The following is a 19,977-nucleotide window of genomic DNA, read 5'->3' as shown; positions in this document are numbered from 1 at the left end:
ACTACAAGTTACACGCATAACAACGCAAAGAAATAATCAATGAGCAGGGCTTGTTTAACTAGTTTAATTATAAGACTAGGACAGATGACTCTGTGTTTTGAATGTGCCACTGCAGAAATATCTAATCAAAAATTGTGGAGTACAGAGCCAAATGTGTCTTTTTCTCAAACATTATGGAGCTCATTCTATATATATACTGCTTGTCCAAAGCACATTTAGTTGCTTTTTTCAATGCTCTATATAACTAAAATTTGATTTGTATGTGGGGAGATGTGCTGTATGGGGGAAGATTGGTTGTATGGGGGGAGATGTGTTGTATGGGGGGAGATGTATTGTATGGAGATAGATGTGTTGTATGGGGGGAGAGGTATTGTATGGGGGGATGTGCTGTATGGGGAGAGATGTGTTGTATGGGGGGAGATGTATTGTATGGGGGGATGTGCTGTATGGGGAGAGATGTGTTGTATGGGGGGAGATGTGCTGTATGGGGGAAGATTGGTTGTATGGGGGGAGTTGTATTGTATGGGGGGATGTGCTGTATGGGGTGATGTGCTGTATGGGGAGAGATGTGTTGTATGGGGGAGATGTATTGTATGGGGTGATGTGCTGTATGGGGGAGATGTATTGTATGGGGGATATGTGCTGTATGGGAAGAGGTGTGTTGTATGGGGGAGATGTATTGTATGAGGGGATGTGCTGTATGGGAAGAGATGTGTTTTATGGGGGAGAGGTATTGTATGGGGGGGATGTGCTGCATGGGGAGAGATGTATTGCATGGGGGGATGTGCTGTATGGGGGAGATGTATTGTATGGGGGGATGTGCTGTATGGGGGATGTATTGTATGGGGGGATGTGCTGTTTGGGGGGAGATGTGTTGTATGGGGGAAATGTATGGGGGGATGTGCTGTATGGTGGGTGATGTGCTGTATGGGGGAGATGTCCTGTATGGGGAGAGATGTGTTGTATGGGGGGATGTGCTGTATGGGGGATATGTGCTGTATATGGGGAGATGTGATGTATGGGGGGAGATGTATTGTATGGGGGGATGTGCTGTATGGGGGGAGATGTGTTGTATGGGGGGAGACATGCTGTATGGGGGGAGATGGGTTGTATGTGGTGGAGGAGGCAAGATATTAATCAAAAATGGAGACTCCCTATAATGGAATGTTTCATTAATTCCTCATTCCAGTTGAAAGCTGCACAAGAAAAGCCCTATGTTTTGGATATGAATGAATTTTATAACATACTGTAAGATCAAATGAAGCAAACTTTCATCACAATGCTTGTGGATTGTAAAGACCAGGGTCTGCTATGGTAGTGTGCAGCTGCGATATCTGCAGCATGAATGCATTTGCTGTGATAGATTTGTTGTGACAGGGCTCATATGTGTACACATGCATGTCTGAGTATATGATCCCTCTTCCCTTCACAGATGCAGACCACTAGGCCTGCTTATCACGGACTTGTGCTGGAGAATGACCAGATTTATGACACGCCCCCTGCTCAACCTCATTCTTCCTTTTGTTTAAAGAGATAACCTCAACTTCTTCATTCTAAGTGTCAAAAAATAAATCTTTATGTTTAAGTATTTTTATATAGTGACTGTAATGTAATCCCATAAATACATGGGATAATGCATGATGTATGAACAGTTATAAATAGGTATTTATATAATATTTATGCCTCATTGAAGCTTGACGGACATTCTCATGCAATGTGGAAACATCAATGGCTCTCAGACGAGGTACTTGTTTTGGTTCGTCTTTATTGCATTCAGTCAGAAAGGAAAATTCTAATTAAATGGCACTAGCCCAGATGCTCTTTCTAAGTAGTGCCCTTACTTCACAAGGTGAATTAGCTGAACCGTGGTACATCGTGTCCTCAGGCTGAAGATGAGCTCTAACCCTAACTGTCTTCAAAGCAGTCAGACACTCTGTCCACTGACTGGAAGAAATGCCTTTTGTAACGGGTAAAAATTGAAACTGGATTTGTACATCCCAGCATTAATTTTAGACTATTCAACAATGTGACTTGAGGCTCAGGTGGAAATGAATCTGAAACTGAAACAGAAACGTAAACAAGGCCAAAAACATTGTCTCATAGCAACCTCATCAGCTTTAATAATTACATGTTCATGTTCAAATACACGTTCAAAGCCTCAGTTTTAAAGTTCAAACTTGCAGGCCTCTGAGCAATGCGACCTTTAAGGGAAGGTCATTTTGTAAGATTACAATGAAAAGTTACAGACTTAACCTTTAATGGTTTTGTTTGTATATTGCAAATTGAAAACGTGACTCAATCCATCGATCTTTGATTTGTCTGCTTCCATTTACAGTAGGGTGGCCACACAATATTTCACAGTGGATATTCTCCTGAGGGAATAGAAAAACATACAAAACTCATGTACGTCAACATGAGGAAAACTTGAGTATCTCCTAAAAGTGCTAGTGGGCTCTAGGGTTGCTTTATATTGTTCCAGCTGTATTGTATATTTTTATGTCAAATGAAAGATATTAGTGATCGCTACCCAGCAAGCTGCCTTTACAGTGGTGAGTATAGGCCATTCAGGCATCTGAATGGCCTATACTCACAATTAAAAGAAAGAAAACAGCTCACAGGTAACTCAAATAAGTTGCTTTGGTGTTATTTGAAGTTTATTCTTTTGCTCTCTTGCTTTTAATGATTATCATTATGATGACAATGATAATGATGGTGATTATTATAATGATCATCATCATGAAGGTAGCATAGAGATATGTGTAATCTCTCAAGAAACAAAATGAGGATTCTTCAGTTTTGGTTTGAAAATATATTTTTAAAATATTTATTTTAATTACTATTACTAATACTAATACTAATAAATTCATGTTCATGACTCAAGGAGAGCCCGATGACCTTTTCATCCAACCAAACTTTTTGTCTTTCATTTCACTGTCTACTACAAAAACAAAAAAGGTTTCCATAAAAAAAGCTAATTCATAATTTTTATGTACTCACACAAGGAGTGGATAACATAATTTGATTCAAAATGCATTATAATCAGAATATTTCATATTTATGTCAACATGTGTAACCTGGAGCCTCTCCAAAATGCACAGCTGTTCTCCAATATTTTAATAACCAGCGCCATCATGAGGGGAGGTACCCTGTGGGGGCATCTGCAGTGTCTACAGAAATTATTAATCCCCTAAAATCTTTTACATTTTTTTCCTGTTAGACCATAAAATTGTAATGCATTGAAATGTTTTCCTCCTCCATTTACTAGCACAATTTCAACTCATTTATGATGCAAAAACTTTTCTTTCAACATTTATTAAAATGAAAGACATTTCTCATTTCCAAAGCTATTTGCACCTCTAAAGTACTTTGTACATAGGTCTTTGGCAGTAATTGCAGCTCTGAATCTTCTTCGGTCAGTATGAGCTTTGCACGTTGAAATTTCTGAATTTTTTCCCTCCATGCAAATTTGCTCCATCATAGACAAGATTGACAGCGAGCGCCAGTGGAATGCAATTTTCAGGCCATACCGCAGATGTCTGGACTTCGGATTGGCCATTCCAGAATAATCTTCCTGTTTCTAAGCCATTCTCGTTTTTTTTTTTTTTGGGTCATTGTGCTGTTGTAACAGGAATCTTTGCCCTAAATGCAGATCTCTTGCAGACTGAAACAGGTTCTCCTCTAGGCTTCGCCTGCATTTGTTTCCATCTATCTTGTCCCACAGTCTTCCCTGACTGTCCTTCTGAAAAGTAACCCCATAGCCTGATGCTGTCACCACCATGCTTGACAACAGGGATGGTCTTACCTGGATGATGAGCTGTTTTAGGTTTGCTTTCAAGACCACAAAATCTTCTTTCAGAAAGTCTCAGGATCTGTCATGTAACTTCTGACAAACTCCAGTGTTAATGTAATTTAGGAGTTTGTTGATCTCCTGACAGTTTCTCCTAGATCAGCAATTTTATTGACTAATGACAATATTTTTTTACCCACTGTTCAGACTATTTTCTTATAAACCTACTATATACTGTAATGAACAAACATGAGAAGGAATAGCCCAGTAATTATGTATGCAGTTTAACAGATATTGTCACAACTGTACCTTGGTATACATTCCAAGCTACACGTACACCTACACTTACACACGTACACGTCTTGTGGTGGGAGGTCGTGTCTAGATGGGATACAGGAGATTTCAGAAAGTGGTGTCCTATCCAATAGGTTCGCCGCAACAGAAAGGTCACCAAATAAAAGTCTGGGATACTATTAACGTTATGTAAGTAGCTAGCTACCTAGCGTTACTAGTTTCCCTGTCTTCTCTAGGTAGTTTTCCCATCTTTTATTTGGCTAATATTCTTGATTTAAGGTCAGATTTTACTCGATTTAATTGTATCATGGCAAACCTTTTGGATAAGACACCACTTTGTGAAATCTCATCTAGACACAACCGTGGTAATGTTGTTGTAGTCCTCACTGAGACATAGGCTATTCATTGAGAGTACAGCTTTTCCAGTTGAATATATCGATAGCACAGATTTAACGAAGATGAAATAGGCTGATTCAGTATGAGACTGCTGAGCTGTTCCAGTGAGATAATTGGCTGATTCGGTATGAGACTGCTGAGCTATTCCAGTGAGATAATTGGCTGATTCGGTATGAGGCTGCAGAGCTGTTCCAGTGAGATAATTGGCTGATTCGGTATGAGGCTGCAGAGCTGTTCCAGTGAGATAATTGGCTGATTCGGTATGAGGCTGCAGAGCTGTTCCAATGAGATAATTGGCTGATTCAGTATGAGGCTGCAGAGCTGTTCCAGTGAGATAATTGGCTGATTCAGTATGAGACTGCTGAGCTATTCCAGTGAGATAATTGGCTGATTCAGTATGAGGCTGCAGAGCTGTTCCAGTGAGATAATTGGCTGATTCGGTATGAGGCTGCAGAGCTGTTCCAGTGAGATAATTGGCTGATCCAGTATAAGGCTGCAGAGCTGTTCCAGTGAGACAATTGGCTGATTCGGTATGAGGCTGCAGAGCTGTTCCAGTGAGATAATTGGCTGATTCGGTATGAGGCTGCAGAGCTGTTCCAGTGAGATAATTGGCTGATTCGGTATGAGGCTGCAGAGCTGTTCCAGTGAGATAATTGGCTGATTCGGTATGAGGCTGCAGAGCTGTTCCAGTGAGATAATTGGCTGATTCAGTATGAGGCTGCAGAGCTGTTCCAGTGAGACAATTGGCTGATTCGGTATGAGGCTGCAGAGCTGTTCCAATGAGATAATTGGCTGATTCAGTATGAGGCTGCAGAGCTGTTCCAGTGATATAATTGGCTGATTCGGTATGAGGCTGCAGAGCTGTTCCAGTGAGATAATTGGCTGATTCGGTATGAGGCTGCAGAGCTGTTCCAGTGAGATAATTGGCTGACTCGGTATGAGGCTACAGAGCTGTTCCAGTGAGATAATTGGCTGATTCAGTATGAGACTGCAGAGCTGTTCCAGTGAGATAATTGGCTGATTCAGTATGAGGTTGCAGAGCTTTTCCAGTGAGATAATTGGCTGATCCAGTATAAGGCTGCAGAGCTGTTCCAGTGAGATAATTGACTGATTCGGTATGAGGCTGCAGAGCTGTTCCAGGCTTGAGTAGGGAGTGGGGATCCTGAATTACCTCCTGGGCCTACCAGCGCTGTCCAAGGTGCTGAGATTCTCTTCTGCTGGGGAAGGTGGCGGTGCTGCTGGGGAAGGTGGCGTTAGGAGTCAGTGCTGATGGGGAAGGTGGCGTTAGGAGTCAGTGCTGATGGGGAAGGTGGCGTTAGGAGTCAGTGCTGCTGGGGAAGGTGGCGTTAGGAGTCAGTGCTGATGGGGAAGGTGGCGTTAGGAGTCAGTGCTGATGGGGAAGTGGCGTAGGGGTCAGTGCTGATGGGAAGGTGGCTTAGGAGTCAGTGCTGATGGGGAAGGTGGCTTAGGAGTCAGTGCTGATGGGGAAGGTGGCGTAGGAGTCAGTGCTGATGGGGGGTAAGGTGGTGGCTTGGCAGCTATGGAATGGGAGAGTCAGTGCTGCTGGGGAAGGTGGCGTTAGGAGTCAGTGCTGCTGGGGAAGGTGGCGTTAGGAGTCAGTGCTGATGGGGAAGGTAGCGTTAGGAGTCAGTGCTGATGGGGAAGGTAGCGTTAGGAGTCAGTGCTGATGGGGAAGGTGGCGTTAGGAGTCAGAGCTGCCAGTATGCAGGTAGGGGTGGGGATTCCCATCCCACCACCACAATACATCGATAGATAGATTATAGAATTAAAACTGAGACTAATTGTGTTATGAACTGGTCATTCAGAAATCATATCTCTGGATCTCACTGCTTTTCCTGGTTTATCTGACCATCCTTAGTCTCTCCACCTGTTATATGAGTCTCAGTATTTAGAGTACGTCTGTGTACTGTGGTTACCAGCCCTCTCAGAGGTCTGCTAATCAGTCACATTATGAAAAATACCAGAGTTCTTCACTTATCATTTTTCTAAATTTTCACAAATGGTTTCCATCTCTTTAATGAATAACTGCCTTAATGTGTTTTTTGGGATTTAATTTACTGTGATCGATTCACGTGTTTCTCAGAAGACTCTGAACCTGAGGGGCCTTCCTAATGAAGGCCAGCCGTGTGGCAGGACTATGCTGGGATATTGTCTGCCCTTGTTGATGGAGAGGCCAATGCAGTTAGATTAAATAGTAATTGGCCGCACAGAAATGTGAACATTATTGCCGTGACTGTCCCAGAATTTGTTTATTAATTATTTGGCAAAACCCATACTCACAGAATCACAAGGCTATTACACATTAAAAGAGCCTATTAATCACACCAACTGTACAGTATTCTACGACCCTGCGTTTCACGCACTGCCCTCGCAGACGGAGGACTGGCACAGCCATCTGAATACTATGTGTACAAAGACAACAGCAACTCCTCCCACCACTCTGGCCCCACCCCTTTGCCTCTGCAGAAAGATTGAGTGCACAAACTTAAACTTGCTCCCTGTAAAAGGATAGTTTGCTTTCTGGAGTTTTATTTTTATTTTTCATTTATAGTGTATGTTTTGATTGGCCCAAACAGTTTTTGTGTAGAATGAAGAATATTTTAGATAGTAGAACTTTCTCATGACCTACTGGCTTCACAATGACTATTGGCAGGATCATTGACAGGTTTGTGGTTTATAGAGTTTGCACGTTTGAGCTAGCTGGCATGAATGGGGGGCGACTGAGATTGCAGATAGGGGTGTGGCACTGAGGAGGGTTGGGGGTTGCTGAATTCTTGGATAATATCCGACCCCTCGGTATGACAGATAGATTCTCACCCCCTCTTCTAGTTTAGCTGCTTTGGAAAAGGTAAAAACATCAGCAATGTACGAACCAGTTTGTCTGAAGCATGTTGAAGCCTTTAGGCATGTGAGAATAGGCGAGCGGTATGGTACTGACCCGTTAGCCAGGCTGGCTGCGTCCAAACCAAGCCTCTTAGTTCCCTTCGGGAGTACAGAGCTTGCACTGGGGGGGACAGAAACACCAGAACAAAATTTAGCCAGATATTTGTTTACAGTTGTGAATAAAAGCAAGAAATGCTTTTATATGTTCATATGTATAGCCTGGGAGCATAGCATCACTGTAAACCACAAACCCGTTGGTGCCAATACTAGCAAAGCTGTAAAGCTGGCAGGTCATCGGAAACTTATTGCACAATATCCAGAACTTGGCCTGAAATGATACTGTATATCCAGAAAGCCAGGTGCTGATTCGCTGGGTCTATATTTGCCACACACACACACACACACACACAAATGCACAGATATATGCACACAATAATAAAAAGTTTTTAAACACACACAAAACCTTGCCATGTTTGTAAGCACTGTAAATTTGCATTCTGAGAATTCCATTTAATTCTTGTTATTGGAAAATTCTATTCTAACCCTTCAGCAAAGTGTTCAGTTTGAGTTAACCATTAACCATATACAGTATTTTGTTTATACTTTTTGGAATTGAGATACAAAAAATATATTGAGTATTTTTCTATACATTTTATTTCTTAAAAATCCCATGTCCTGCGTATATTTGACCCAGGCTAACAGCTCCCCAGGTCCTAATAAGTAAACAGACCATGAGTGTTAAGCAGCTCCCAGACACTTCTGAGTATACATTATGATTTTGTGTAATGTAGCACTTTTATATGATTGCTAGTCTCCGTGAGAGTGGTCGCATGATGCAAGCCAAACTTCTTGAGCTGAGTAATTTTCTAGCGCTGTAAACACAACGCTTTAAGGTAGCGTGATAAGCATAGCCTGGCTCTGTGCTAACTGTCTAACCCTCTATGGTACCGTGTTGCCTCTAGGTAACATACCCATTTTTGGCCTTTTACACTCACACAATACATCCTCAATTATGATGCAACACTTTAAAAAAGAGGCAGGGCCCTAAGGAAACCAATAGCAGTGTTTTAATTTGTCACATGACTCTCTGGAGGCCATTTTGAATCCCTATTTTTTTTTCTGCCTTTACCACATGGTTCAGCTCCATCATCTCTCTCCACAAAATTCGTCTTAAAATGTATTTTTGTGTCATTTTGCAATCTGGAAAAAGAAAGATTAATTTTTAATTGTTTAATGTACTTTATTTGATAATTAAGTAATGGAAAATTGTTAAAATGCAAATGTTGCCTTGAAGTAACACCGTACCATTATGCATTTCCACCATGACATTTTTTGGTATTGTGTATGTAGGTTTATATACTGTTCAAAAGCATAACAGTCATCATAATTTTTATCTCTACAAATTAACCTAGGTAAATCTGATAGTGTTAGTTGTAATAAAGTTCAGGCTATTACACTGTATTGTCTACTATAACAGTGCACTTTGTGAGTCCTCTCTGCAGAGCATAAGCTTATATTTTACACACATTTTTCTTCCATTTAGAGAATGAACACAACATTTTTCTATGGCTCTTCAAAGAAGAAGGTAGAATTAGCACTCCCAGTTGATGTTAGTGAGGATGAATTAGAATTTAGTGGTGAGGAAGACAACGAGCTGCTAGCAACCCTGCAAGAAGAAAGTGAGAGTGAGGGTGAGAGTGAGCCTGAGGATGAAGATGAGGACAGTGAGGGTGAAATTGCAGCGACAGGTATTACCAGTATAAGATAGGGTGTATAATGCATTGATAACCATTTTTCACCTATTCTTAATGTATTGCATTTTATTTATATTTTCATAGCATGCTTAGGATATTTGTTTGTTTTTTAGTTCCCCTTCAAGAAATACCAAAAAGGGCCAAGGGACTAGAGTGGAAAAACTGCAGGACCATTCTTCCTGTCCCACAATGGAAACGCAGTCTCCCACAAGCCACAGAAGTGAAGCCTCCAATTGAATACTTCAGGGGCTTGTTAAGTAACACCTGCATTAAGAACATGGTGGAGCAATTTAACCTCTACGCTGTCCAATGTAATTTAGAAAAGCCACTAAATGTCACCTGTGATGAAATAGAGCAGTTTATTGGCATTAGCTTCTATATGTCCATTTATGGGCTGCCAGGATCCCGCATGTATTGGAACTCAACCACAAGGGTTGACTGTGTAGTGAATACCATGGCGATGCATCGTTGGGAGGCTATCAAACGCAACCTCCATTTCGCAGACAACATGCAGCAAATTCCTCCAGGCCAACCTGGCTATGACAAACTTTACAAAGTGCGATCTCTACTGACATCACTCCAGCAACGCTTTCAAGAAATCCCAAAGGATGAGAGGCTCTGTGTTGATGAGCAAGTTGTGCCATTCAAGGGAAAAAGTGGCACAAAGCAGTATAACCCAAACAAACCAAAGCGCTGGGGTTACAAAATATTTGTCTTGACAGACAGCAATGGGATCGCCTACAAGTTCGAAGTATACACTGGCTCAATCTCTCCAATGGATGGAATGCCAGGTATTCGAGCAAGTGGCAACATCGTTTTACGACTTGCAAGCATAATCCCAGGCAACTTCTCCCACAAGCTGTTCCTTGACAACTGGTTCTGCAGTGTAGATCTCCAAATCACTCTCCAGAAGAGAAAGATCCACTGTGTTGGAACAGTGCGGCAGAATCGCCTGGCAGGGTGCAGCTTCTCTGAGGATGCAGCAATGAAGAAGAAAGGCAGGGGAGCCTTTGAAGAGAAAGAAACCAGGCATGATGGAGCCCAGCTCAGGGCAGTTAAATGGCATGACAATCGTGCTGTCACACTCCTCCTAACCTTTGCCTCAGCCAACCCAACGGTCTCCGTGCAAAGGTGGGATAAGAAAAGAAAGGAAGCAGTGGAGGTTACATGCCCAAGTATTGTTCAGACCTACAATAAAGGTATGGGAGGAGTGGATCTTCTAGATTCGCTGATTGCTCTTTACAGAACAAAGGTGAGGTCAAGGAAATGGTATCACAGGATTGTGTTCCACATGATGGATTTCACTCTAGTTGAGGCGTGGCTCTTATACTGCAGGGACTGCAGGGACTGTGGCATCTCAAAGAAAGATGTGTACAGCTTGCTAAAATTCAAGGCTGAAGTTGCAAGTTGCCTTTGCATGGAGAGGAAAGTCTTGAAGAGGAGGGGCAGACCATCATAGAATGTTGAGGAAGACCTGGCTGAGAAGAAGCGCAGAGGTCATGCTGCACCAGTGCCATCAACACCTGTGCGTCAGGACAACACTGATCATTGGCCTGTTTGGGTGGAGAATAGGGGCTGGTGCAAATACCCTGGCTGTAAGGGTATAGCAAAAGTTCAGTGCTCAAAGTGTGCCACTTACCTATGCTTCACAGCTGAGAAGAACTCCTTCATGAATTACCATAAGCAGTGAGCCAAAGATGGCAGCAACACAAGAAATGGTGGCAAAATATCTGAGGAAAGTCACACATCAGGAAACTGAAAACAAGCATTTAAATGTAGCACAAATGATCAAACACTGAAATGTGACTCACTATCTTGTTTTGAAGAGGGGTTTGATAGTTCGGTTTGATAGACTGTTGATATAAAGTTTGCTGAAATATGCTTACACTCTTTATTGCATTCATTCCTATAGGCTGTTCCACAATGGTACAATGTTAGGGTAACGTTCAGACAAACTTCTGAAAAAAGTTCATTTTTAATGTTTTTCAGTTTCAAATGGCATGAGTTTTAAACTGTTGAGGCGATTGAATATTTTCCATGAGTTTTTGTAATAAATTTCATTCAAATTTTAAACAATAACTCTTTTTTCATTCCTTACCATTATGGTACTGTGTTGCTTTAGGGTAACGCACCCTAAAGTGTACCCCAGAAAAATTATTTCTTGAAAATTTCTTTAAATTATGTTTACTTGGTCTATTTTATGACAAAAAAACATTACAAACATTTTTTTACCAGCTGGCATCATAATGCGTACCATAGAGGGCTAAGGTAGCGTGATAAGCATAGCCTGGCTCCGTGCTAACTCTTTAAGGTAGCATGATAAGCATAACCTGGCTCTGTACTAATGCTTTAAGGTAACGTGATAAGCATAGCCTGGCTCTGTACTAATGCTTTAAGGTAGCATGATAAGCATAGCCTGGCTCTGTGCTACTGCTTTAAGGTAGCGTGATAAGCATAGCCTGGCTCTGTGCTTACTGTTTAAGGTAGTGTGATAAGCATAGCCTGGCTCTGTGCTTACTGTTTAAGGTAGTGTGATAAGCATAGCCTGGCTCTGTGCTAACTCTTTAAGGTAGTGTGATAAGCATAGCCTGGCTCTGTGCTTACTGTTTAAGGTAGCGTGATAAGCATAGCCTGGCTCTGTGCTTACTGTTTAAGGTAGCGTGATAAGCATAGCCTGGCTCTGTGCTAACTCTTTAAGGTAGCGTGATAAGCATAGCCTGGCTCTGTGCTAACTCTTTAAGGTAGTGTGATAAGCATAGCCTGGCTCTGTGCTTACTGTTTAAGGTAGCGTGATAAGCATAGCCTGGCTCTGTGCTTACTGTTTAAGGTAGCGTGATAAGCATAGCCTGGCTCTGTGCTTACTGTTTAAGGTAGCGTGATAAGCATAGCCTGGCTCTGTGCTTACTGTTTAAGGTAGCGTGATAAGCATAGCCTGGCTCTGTACTAATGCTTTAAGGTAGGTGATAAGCATAGCCTGGCTCTGTGCTTACTGTTTAAGGTAGCGTGATAAGCATAGCCTGGCTCTGTGCTTACTGTTTAAGGTAGCGTGATAAGCATAGCCTGGCTCTGTGCTAACTCTTTAAGGTAGCGTGATAAGCATAGCCTGGCTCTGTGCTTACTGTTTAAGGTAGCGTGAAAAACATAGCCTGGCTCTGTGCTAACTCTTTAAGGTAGCGTGATAAGCATAGCCTGGCTCTGTGCTTACTGTTTAAGGTAGCGTGATAAGCATAGCCTGGCTCTGTGCTTACTGTTTAAGGTAGCGTGAAAAACATAGCCTGGCTCTGTTCTAACTGTTTAAGGTAGCGTGAAAAACATAGCCTGGCTCTGTTCTAACTGTTTAAGGTAGCGTGAAAAACATAGCCTGGCTCTGTTCTAACTGTTTAAGGTAGCGTGAAAAACATAGCCTGGCTCTGTGCTAATGCTTTAAGGTAGCGTGATAAGCATAGCCTGGCTCTGTACTAATGCTTTAAGGTAGCGTGATAAGCATAGCCTGGCTCTGTGCTTACTGTTTAAGGTAGCGTGATAAGCATAGCCTGGCTCTGTGCTTACTGTTTAAGGTAGCGTGATAAGCATAGCCTGGCTCTTTCAGCCCAACGGGGACATGCTGCTTTGTGGCTGCCCCCATATTCCTCTAATTCTAGCTGCTTCTGCAGTATGTATCTGTGGGTAATTCAGTGCTGGAGTCCCAAAGCCGTGGCCCCAGATGGCCCCGTATCCTCTCCTGCTACAGGTGCTCCATGCCCTGGGTCACAGTGCTGGGTGGGTGCACCAGTGCTCAGAGAAAATATATACTTTCCTAGAAGCACTACCATCATTGCCATTGCTGCTGTTGTTGTTAATATTACTATTAGAAGTCTTTTTTTGTTACTATTATTATTAATTACTCAGATGCTCAACATGAATTTTATTTAATATATTTTGATATCTTGCTCTGTTTGCCATTTTTAAAAAAAGTAAAAATAAAATGTAAAAATAATATGAGCCGGACAGGACATGGAGCCTCCTGCTGTTTTCTCTATAGCTGTTGCGTACACACGGACATTGGAGACACTGTCCGGAAGACCTGCCTGCCCTGGTGAAGTGGGTGTACCTGGGTATCCTGCATGCACACACTGCCCCCTGGTGGACATTTCCCTCTGCACAGGCTACAGCAGGGAATAAACCAGTCCTGGAGGGCCAGTGTGTGTATGCAGGTTTTCATTGCTACCAGTTACACTAGCTCAGTTAGCTGATGAGCTGAATACATCAACACTGGCTCAACACAGCATGGACTATACCAAAGTGAAACATTTCATATTGTGACACATGAGCTGTCAGTCTTCAGCTATCATTCATGAACTTATAAAGATGTGACAAACATGTCTAGAAATAAATGCAAATTAATGCAAATGCAAATTATGCAAATTAATTAAGAGCAGAAGTTGGCATGAAATCCAGGAACAGATAAGGCCCTCCTTTGCCACCCCTGGCATACAGTGTGACAGCATGGAACAGACATCATAAATGTCCTTATTTTCACAGCAAATAGCAAGACACCTGAGTACACTCAATATAAATGTACTCCAAGCTTAGTCTATAAGCATGTTCTCTAAGATAAGGTTGCACTGCATGGAACTGGGACAAAGGTTTTTTTAAATCACACATTTGTAATTCAGTAAGTGAATATGGTAATAAATGAAAGAGCTCTGCTTCAGGTTGCTAAGCTGTAGGGTGGACTGAGAGACTTGTGCAAATGCAGAAATAGTCACCGGGCTTCCAGGAGGGGCACTGTGTGGATCTGAAAGCTTCTGGCTGGCTATGTGGCCTAGAGGCCCCTCAGTTAGCATCGCTGGGCCAGTCACACTGCCATGGTCACAGGCCGCAGGAAGTTAGCCTAATTTTGGGCTGCCCCCCACCTCTTCTTTCAGCATGGCCCTGCAGGTACCCCCCCCCCCCCCCCAGGACATAACTGGATGATTAAGACTGAGCAGGGCATCAGAAAGGAATGAGATGACTGGAGAGAAAAGGTCCAGAGAGAGATTATCACAACAAAAGCTCATCTGTAGCCCTTCCACCGCAATGCCACATAAAACCCATGTAAAAATGGGGCTGAGCGAACCAGGACTGTAATTGCCAGTAATTTCTTGTCCTCTGGTACCTGTCTGCTGAATCAGAGGTTCCCAGTGCCAACCAGAACCCTTCCTCACCGCTGGAATCCACCAACGCGTTCTTGGGTTGCTGCCAGGACATGCACCGACCAGATTTTGACCACAGCTTCCAGAAGCCGCGTCCACAATCGAGGTTTTGAACAGGGTCCATTCAGACTCTGTGTCACCAGCCTCCTCTTGTCCACTGTAGCAAACTCCAACTGAGCGGCCACCAGCCGGGGACTTGTGAGTATCCCCACTCTCACCCGGCTCCTCTCACCCAGAGAGTAAACTGCACATTGTAATTGTCTACCGCGAGTAAGGGGTCTGTTGGATCAGGTTCGTCTGGGTCCTCACCCCAGACCTGTTCGCCTTGGGAGAACCTGCCGGGGAACATATACACCCCCAACAACATAGCACTGGGGATCATAAAACCTTGCAAGCCCTTCTGCCATGATCCAGGAAGAGATGATTAGAACATATGTATTAAAATTATACTTGGCACATTTTAAAAAGTATGCTGAAAGTATAATATTTTTTGCCTGATTAGTCATAACTGTATCTCACTAGTGCTAATTCACACAAACAAACAGATTTCCTGCTGGGCCACATCTGTTAGCAGCTGCTCAGAGCGTTCTGCCCTGCGGTTTCCTCCAGTGCAGTTCATTTAAATGTTGTCATTAGTGTTCCGTGTCATCTTCCATGCCAGAATTATAGCATATTACCGTAGTAAATCATTTGGAAGAGCATCCACAATAACAGCATATTTAAATGTGTTTTGGCAACCAAAAGAGATTTCTGTTTTATTCAACAAATGATTATATGAGGGCAAGACAACTTTGTTTCCATGATTTTGATTTTATGTGACTTAAAATTGATTCGTAGTGTTGTGTGACTAGAGGGAACTCATGTCGCTGTTAGACAAATTAGACAGGATTTAGGTTTTCATGCTCACTATGCCTATGTGTCACCAATTAACATGACGTTGTTTGAAACATGCTGTGATGTGATGTGTACTGCCTATACAATTACAAAGCATTCTTTCACAACTGGATGTAAATAGGTGATATTGAAATGTTTTTCTGGAATGACAGTATATATTCTAAGTAGGCTACACATTCACCCTTCTTAAGTTGATGGTTTTGGCTAACAGGATGCCCTCAGCCTTTTTAAAACAGTGAGTGCTCTGGCATCTGTGGTCAGCCTGCGGTGAGTAAGATATGTTTGATTTTAGATAATTTTTTTGCAAGCACAATATAAAAAACAACCGTAATAATGGGAAGCACTGAATTATTCAGGATCACTGAAACTGCATTTTAAACATTTTGGTTGAGCAAGCTGATGAAAGTGACAGCTTCTTTACAATTGATTTGAGTTAGCACTCCCTTTAGTGGTTACACAGTCTCTCTCTCTCTCTCTCTCTCTCTCTCTCAGACACACACACGCACACACACACATCACAAACAAACATATTCACCTATACATGCATAAGCAAATACACACAGACACACCAGACCTGGGTCAAATACACGTTTTGGATTCAAATACTTTTCTACACTTTACTGATCTTGTCTGGTGTATTAGAACCAATGAAATACTCTCAAAAAGTGCAAACCCTGCCTTCTGGTCATATTGGCAGGATCAATTATACCAGGCAAGATCAATAGAGCACAGAAAAGTATTTGAATCCAAAACGAATACGTGTTTGACCCAGGTCTGAAACACACACGCTTTCGAAAGGGTTCTAACTCAAATTACAAGAAATTCTTTGGCTTGTACCTGTAGGAGATTGCTGGTTCTAGGTGAGGGGAGTCCTGTTTTATCCAAAATGGGCTGGTGTTGGTGCAGGTTTTTGTTTTAGGCCAACACTAAAACATCTAATTCTACTTATGAATGTCTTGATTAAAGACAGTTATTAGTCAGTTAATTAGTTGAACCAGGTGCCATAATGCTGTGCTGAAACAAAAGCCACACCTGCCCACCTTTGATAAGACTGGACACTCGTGTTCTAGGTGGACCCCTTTGTAAAGGTTATACCTAGAGAAGGTGCAATATAGGACCCTATGTTAAAGATTCTCTAGAATAGCAGAATCAGCTTCACTGAGAAGGCTGAGCGTAGAAGCAGCAAAATAAGCTTCACTGAGAGGGCTGAGCGTAGGAGCAGCAGAATCAGCTTCACTGAGAGGGCTGAGCGTAGGAGCAGCAGAATCAGCTTCACTGAGAGGGCTGAGCGTAGGAGCAGCAGAATCAGCTTCACTGAGAGGGCTGAGCGTAGGAGCAGCAGAATCAGCTTCACTGAGAGGGCTGAGCGTAGGAGCAGCAGAATCAGCTTCACTGAGAGGGCTGAGCGTAGGAGCAGCAGAATCAGCTTCACTGAGAGGTCATAGCCAGGCGCAACATCAGGCAGTCCTCTGCAGGTGACATCAATCATGTGACCTCCTGCAATAGAGTCATGGCAGCGAGGGAAAGCGAGAGAGGGAAAAGATTGCTTGCAGCAGAAAGCCAACATCCTGTCCTGATGTACACTGTCAGGTGGTCTGATTAAGTGATAGAGAGTCCTATGGGACCAGTCAGGGGATGAGCATGTTATAGTAACGAGAGGGGTCTAGCCCGAATTGCACCAAAACACAGGAATCATGCGGTGTAAGTGTTTGAGACCATTAGATCAGGGGTGTCCAATCTTATCTGAAAAGGGCCAGAGCACGGGCAGGTTTTTGTTTTAGCCCCACACTACCGCACCTGTGCCTTAGGCCACCTGTGTCTTTGTGTTGGGCTAAAACAAAAACCTGCTCCCACACCGGCCCTTTTGTGAAGGAACTCATTTCCACAAAACAAAGAAACAAATTATAGCATTACATTACAAACCGTTCACCTTCTATACAACTCAAAAATAGACACAAGACACAAACATCAACAATTCCACATCTGACCTCACCTACCTTGAGTCTCTTCTGAGCCTCTCTGGAATTTTCTGAAAAGATGTAGGCTCACTGAAGCATGATGTTTTGATGTTTGATTTAGCTTACCTTGAGTCTATAGTGTTTCTTATCTTTGTTTTCTGTTTAGTCCATCCAGCCTCCAAGGCGATCTATGTATCAGTTCTCTACTCTTATCAGGCCCATACAAAAACTTATCAGGCCCATACAAAGTGCTTTTGAATGCATGAGGAGCAGTAGCCAAGTTAATAATCAAGAGAAACTAATCAGAATGCAGTGACACCACAGTAATCACTGTTGCTATTCTACACCTGCTGAGTATGGTTAACGTGCCAACCTGAACACTGGTTTTGGACGTACTTTCTGTTTGGGTGGATCCTTAAAGTAGCAGTTAAAATGCACACCTGTGATTCTCCACGTGGCATGCAGCCATGACCCAAATGTGAGTCACGCGTGATGCGTTTCTGAATCCAAATTCAAATTCAGATGCTTTATTGGAATGACATATTTAAAAATACATATTGCCAAAGCGTAGTGATAACAGTAATCAACTACAGTAAGAATATAAAATTAAAAGAAAAAAGAAGACAAGCAGCAACAACAATAACAGCATAAATGACAGGAACATAATACTTATTATCTATTAAGTTAACTGAATCAAATTAATTGAAAAAAAAAAGTATTGAATCCTTTTCTCTCTCTGGCATAATACTCTGCCCCACATGACAGAAGTTTGCACTTTTTGATGGTATTTAGTTGGTTCTAATACACCAGACAAGATCAGTAAAGTGTAGAAAAGTATTTGAATCCAAAACGTGTATTTGACCCCACATGTCTGTTCTACGTACGTATCACGTAGGAAGAATGATTTAGATTGGCTTTTGAAAAGACAGTAAAAAAAAAAAAAAAAAAAAAGTCAGTCAGTCTGTATATCATACATGTAAAAGTTTACAAAGCAGTGACAATAAAGCTGTAGCAATCCCATCCCATCCCATTCTGCAGCTGGGGTCACAGGCTTCATCCAGCTGGTGCTGTGGTTGGACCCTTCAGCAGGTGCTCTGGTTGGACCCTCCAGCTGGTGATCTGGTTGGACCCTCCAGCTGGTGCTGTGGTTGGGTCCTCCAGCTGGTGCTGTGGTTGGACCCTCCAGCTGGTGATCTGGTTGGACCCTCCAGCTGGTGCTCTGGTTGGGTCCTCCAGCTGGTGCTGTGGTTGGACCCTCCAGCTGGTGATCTGGTTGGGTCCTCCAGCTGGTGCTCTGGTTGGACCCTCCAGCTGGTGATCTGGTTGGGTCCTCCAGCTGGTGCTGTGGTTGGATCCTCCAGCTGGTGCTGTGGTTGGATCCTCCAGCTGGTGATCTGGTTGGGTCCTCCAGCTGGTGCTGTGGTTGGACCCTCCAGCTGGTGATCTGGTTGGGTCCTCCAGCTGGTGCTGTGGTTGGATCCTCCAGCTGGTGCTCTGGTTGGGTCCTCCAGCTGGTGATCTGGTTGGGTCCTCCAGCTGGTGCTCTGGTTGGATCCTCCAGCTGGTGCTGTGGTTGGATCCTCCAGCTGGTGATCTGGTTGGGTCCTCCAGCTGGTGTTCTGTTGGATCTTCCAGCTGGTGATCTGGTTGCATTGCAGGCCAGCAGCTCAGACTAATGAAAATGACTGTTCTCAGGGATGGGTGGGAACACTACTGAGTGACTATCCTTCTCCTCCTGTGCATTCTATCAAAAGAATATACACACATACACACACATGCATGCACGCACACAAGCACACACACTACTCTTGGGTAAAAGAGCACAAAACTATGTTGATAGATAGATAGCAATGCCAGATAGATAGTAATGTCAGACCCCCCCCCAACATTGACCAGCAGCCAGGTACTGGGTGTCAGTCCCATCGATAAGAGTAGCCAGACATTTGAGAAAAGACATTTCTGTTTCATACTGCTGCAGACAGCTGCTTCAGAAAAGGTCCTTTAAGCCATCCAGCTGTCACTCTGTGATTCAGACCAACTCAGCAGAGTCCAGCTCTCACTTTGTGATTCAGACCGACTCTGCGGAGCCCAGAGAGCAGTTTGTGATTCAGACCGACTCTGCAGAGTCCAGAGAGCAGTTTGTGATTCAGACTGACTCTGCAGAATCCAGAGAGCAGTTTGTGATTCAGACAGACTCTGCGGAGTCCAGAGAGCAGTTTGTGATTCAGACCGACTCTGCAGAGTCCAGCTCTCACTTTATAATTCAGACCGACTCTGCAGAGTCCAGAGAGCAGTTTGTGATTCAGACCGACTCTGCGGAGTCCAGAGAGCAGTTTGTGATTCAGACCGACTCTGCGGAGTCCAGACAGCAGTTTGTGATTCAGACCGACTCTGCGGAGCCCAGAGAGCAGTTTGTGATTCAGACCTACTCTGCGGAGTCCAGAGAGCAGTTTGTGATTCAGACCGACTCTGCGGAGACCAGAGAGCAGTTTGTGATTCAGATCGACTCTGCGGAGCCCAGAGAGCAGTTTGTGATTCAGACCGACTCTGCGGAGTCCAGAGAGCAGATTGTGATTCAGACCGAGTTTGCAGAGTCCAGAGAGCAGGTTGTGATTTTTCCACCTCTCTGCTGCAGCTGTTACTGTAATAAATGTGCATTTTTTCTGCTGTCATTGAGGAACCTGTAGTGCTGTGAATAAGGCAATTTGCACTCGTCTCCGAGCATGTTACGTTGCTTGGTAACGGTCGCTACTCACAGAGCGGTGGCTGACTTCGCAAGCGATGGAGGAGGCTGGTTCAGGCCTTTACCTCCCTTA

The sequence above is a fragment of the Anguilla rostrata genome, chromosome 17 (genome assembly GCF_018555375.3).
Source record: "Anguilla rostrata isolate EN2019 chromosome 17, ASM1855537v3, whole genome shotgun sequence".
NCBI classification, from domain to species: domain Eukaryota; kingdom Metazoa; phylum Chordata; class Actinopteri; order Anguilliformes; family Anguillidae; genus Anguilla; species Anguilla rostrata.
The sequence above is the reverse complement of the archived record's forward strand: the minus strand, read 5'-3'. Positions refer to the sequence as shown.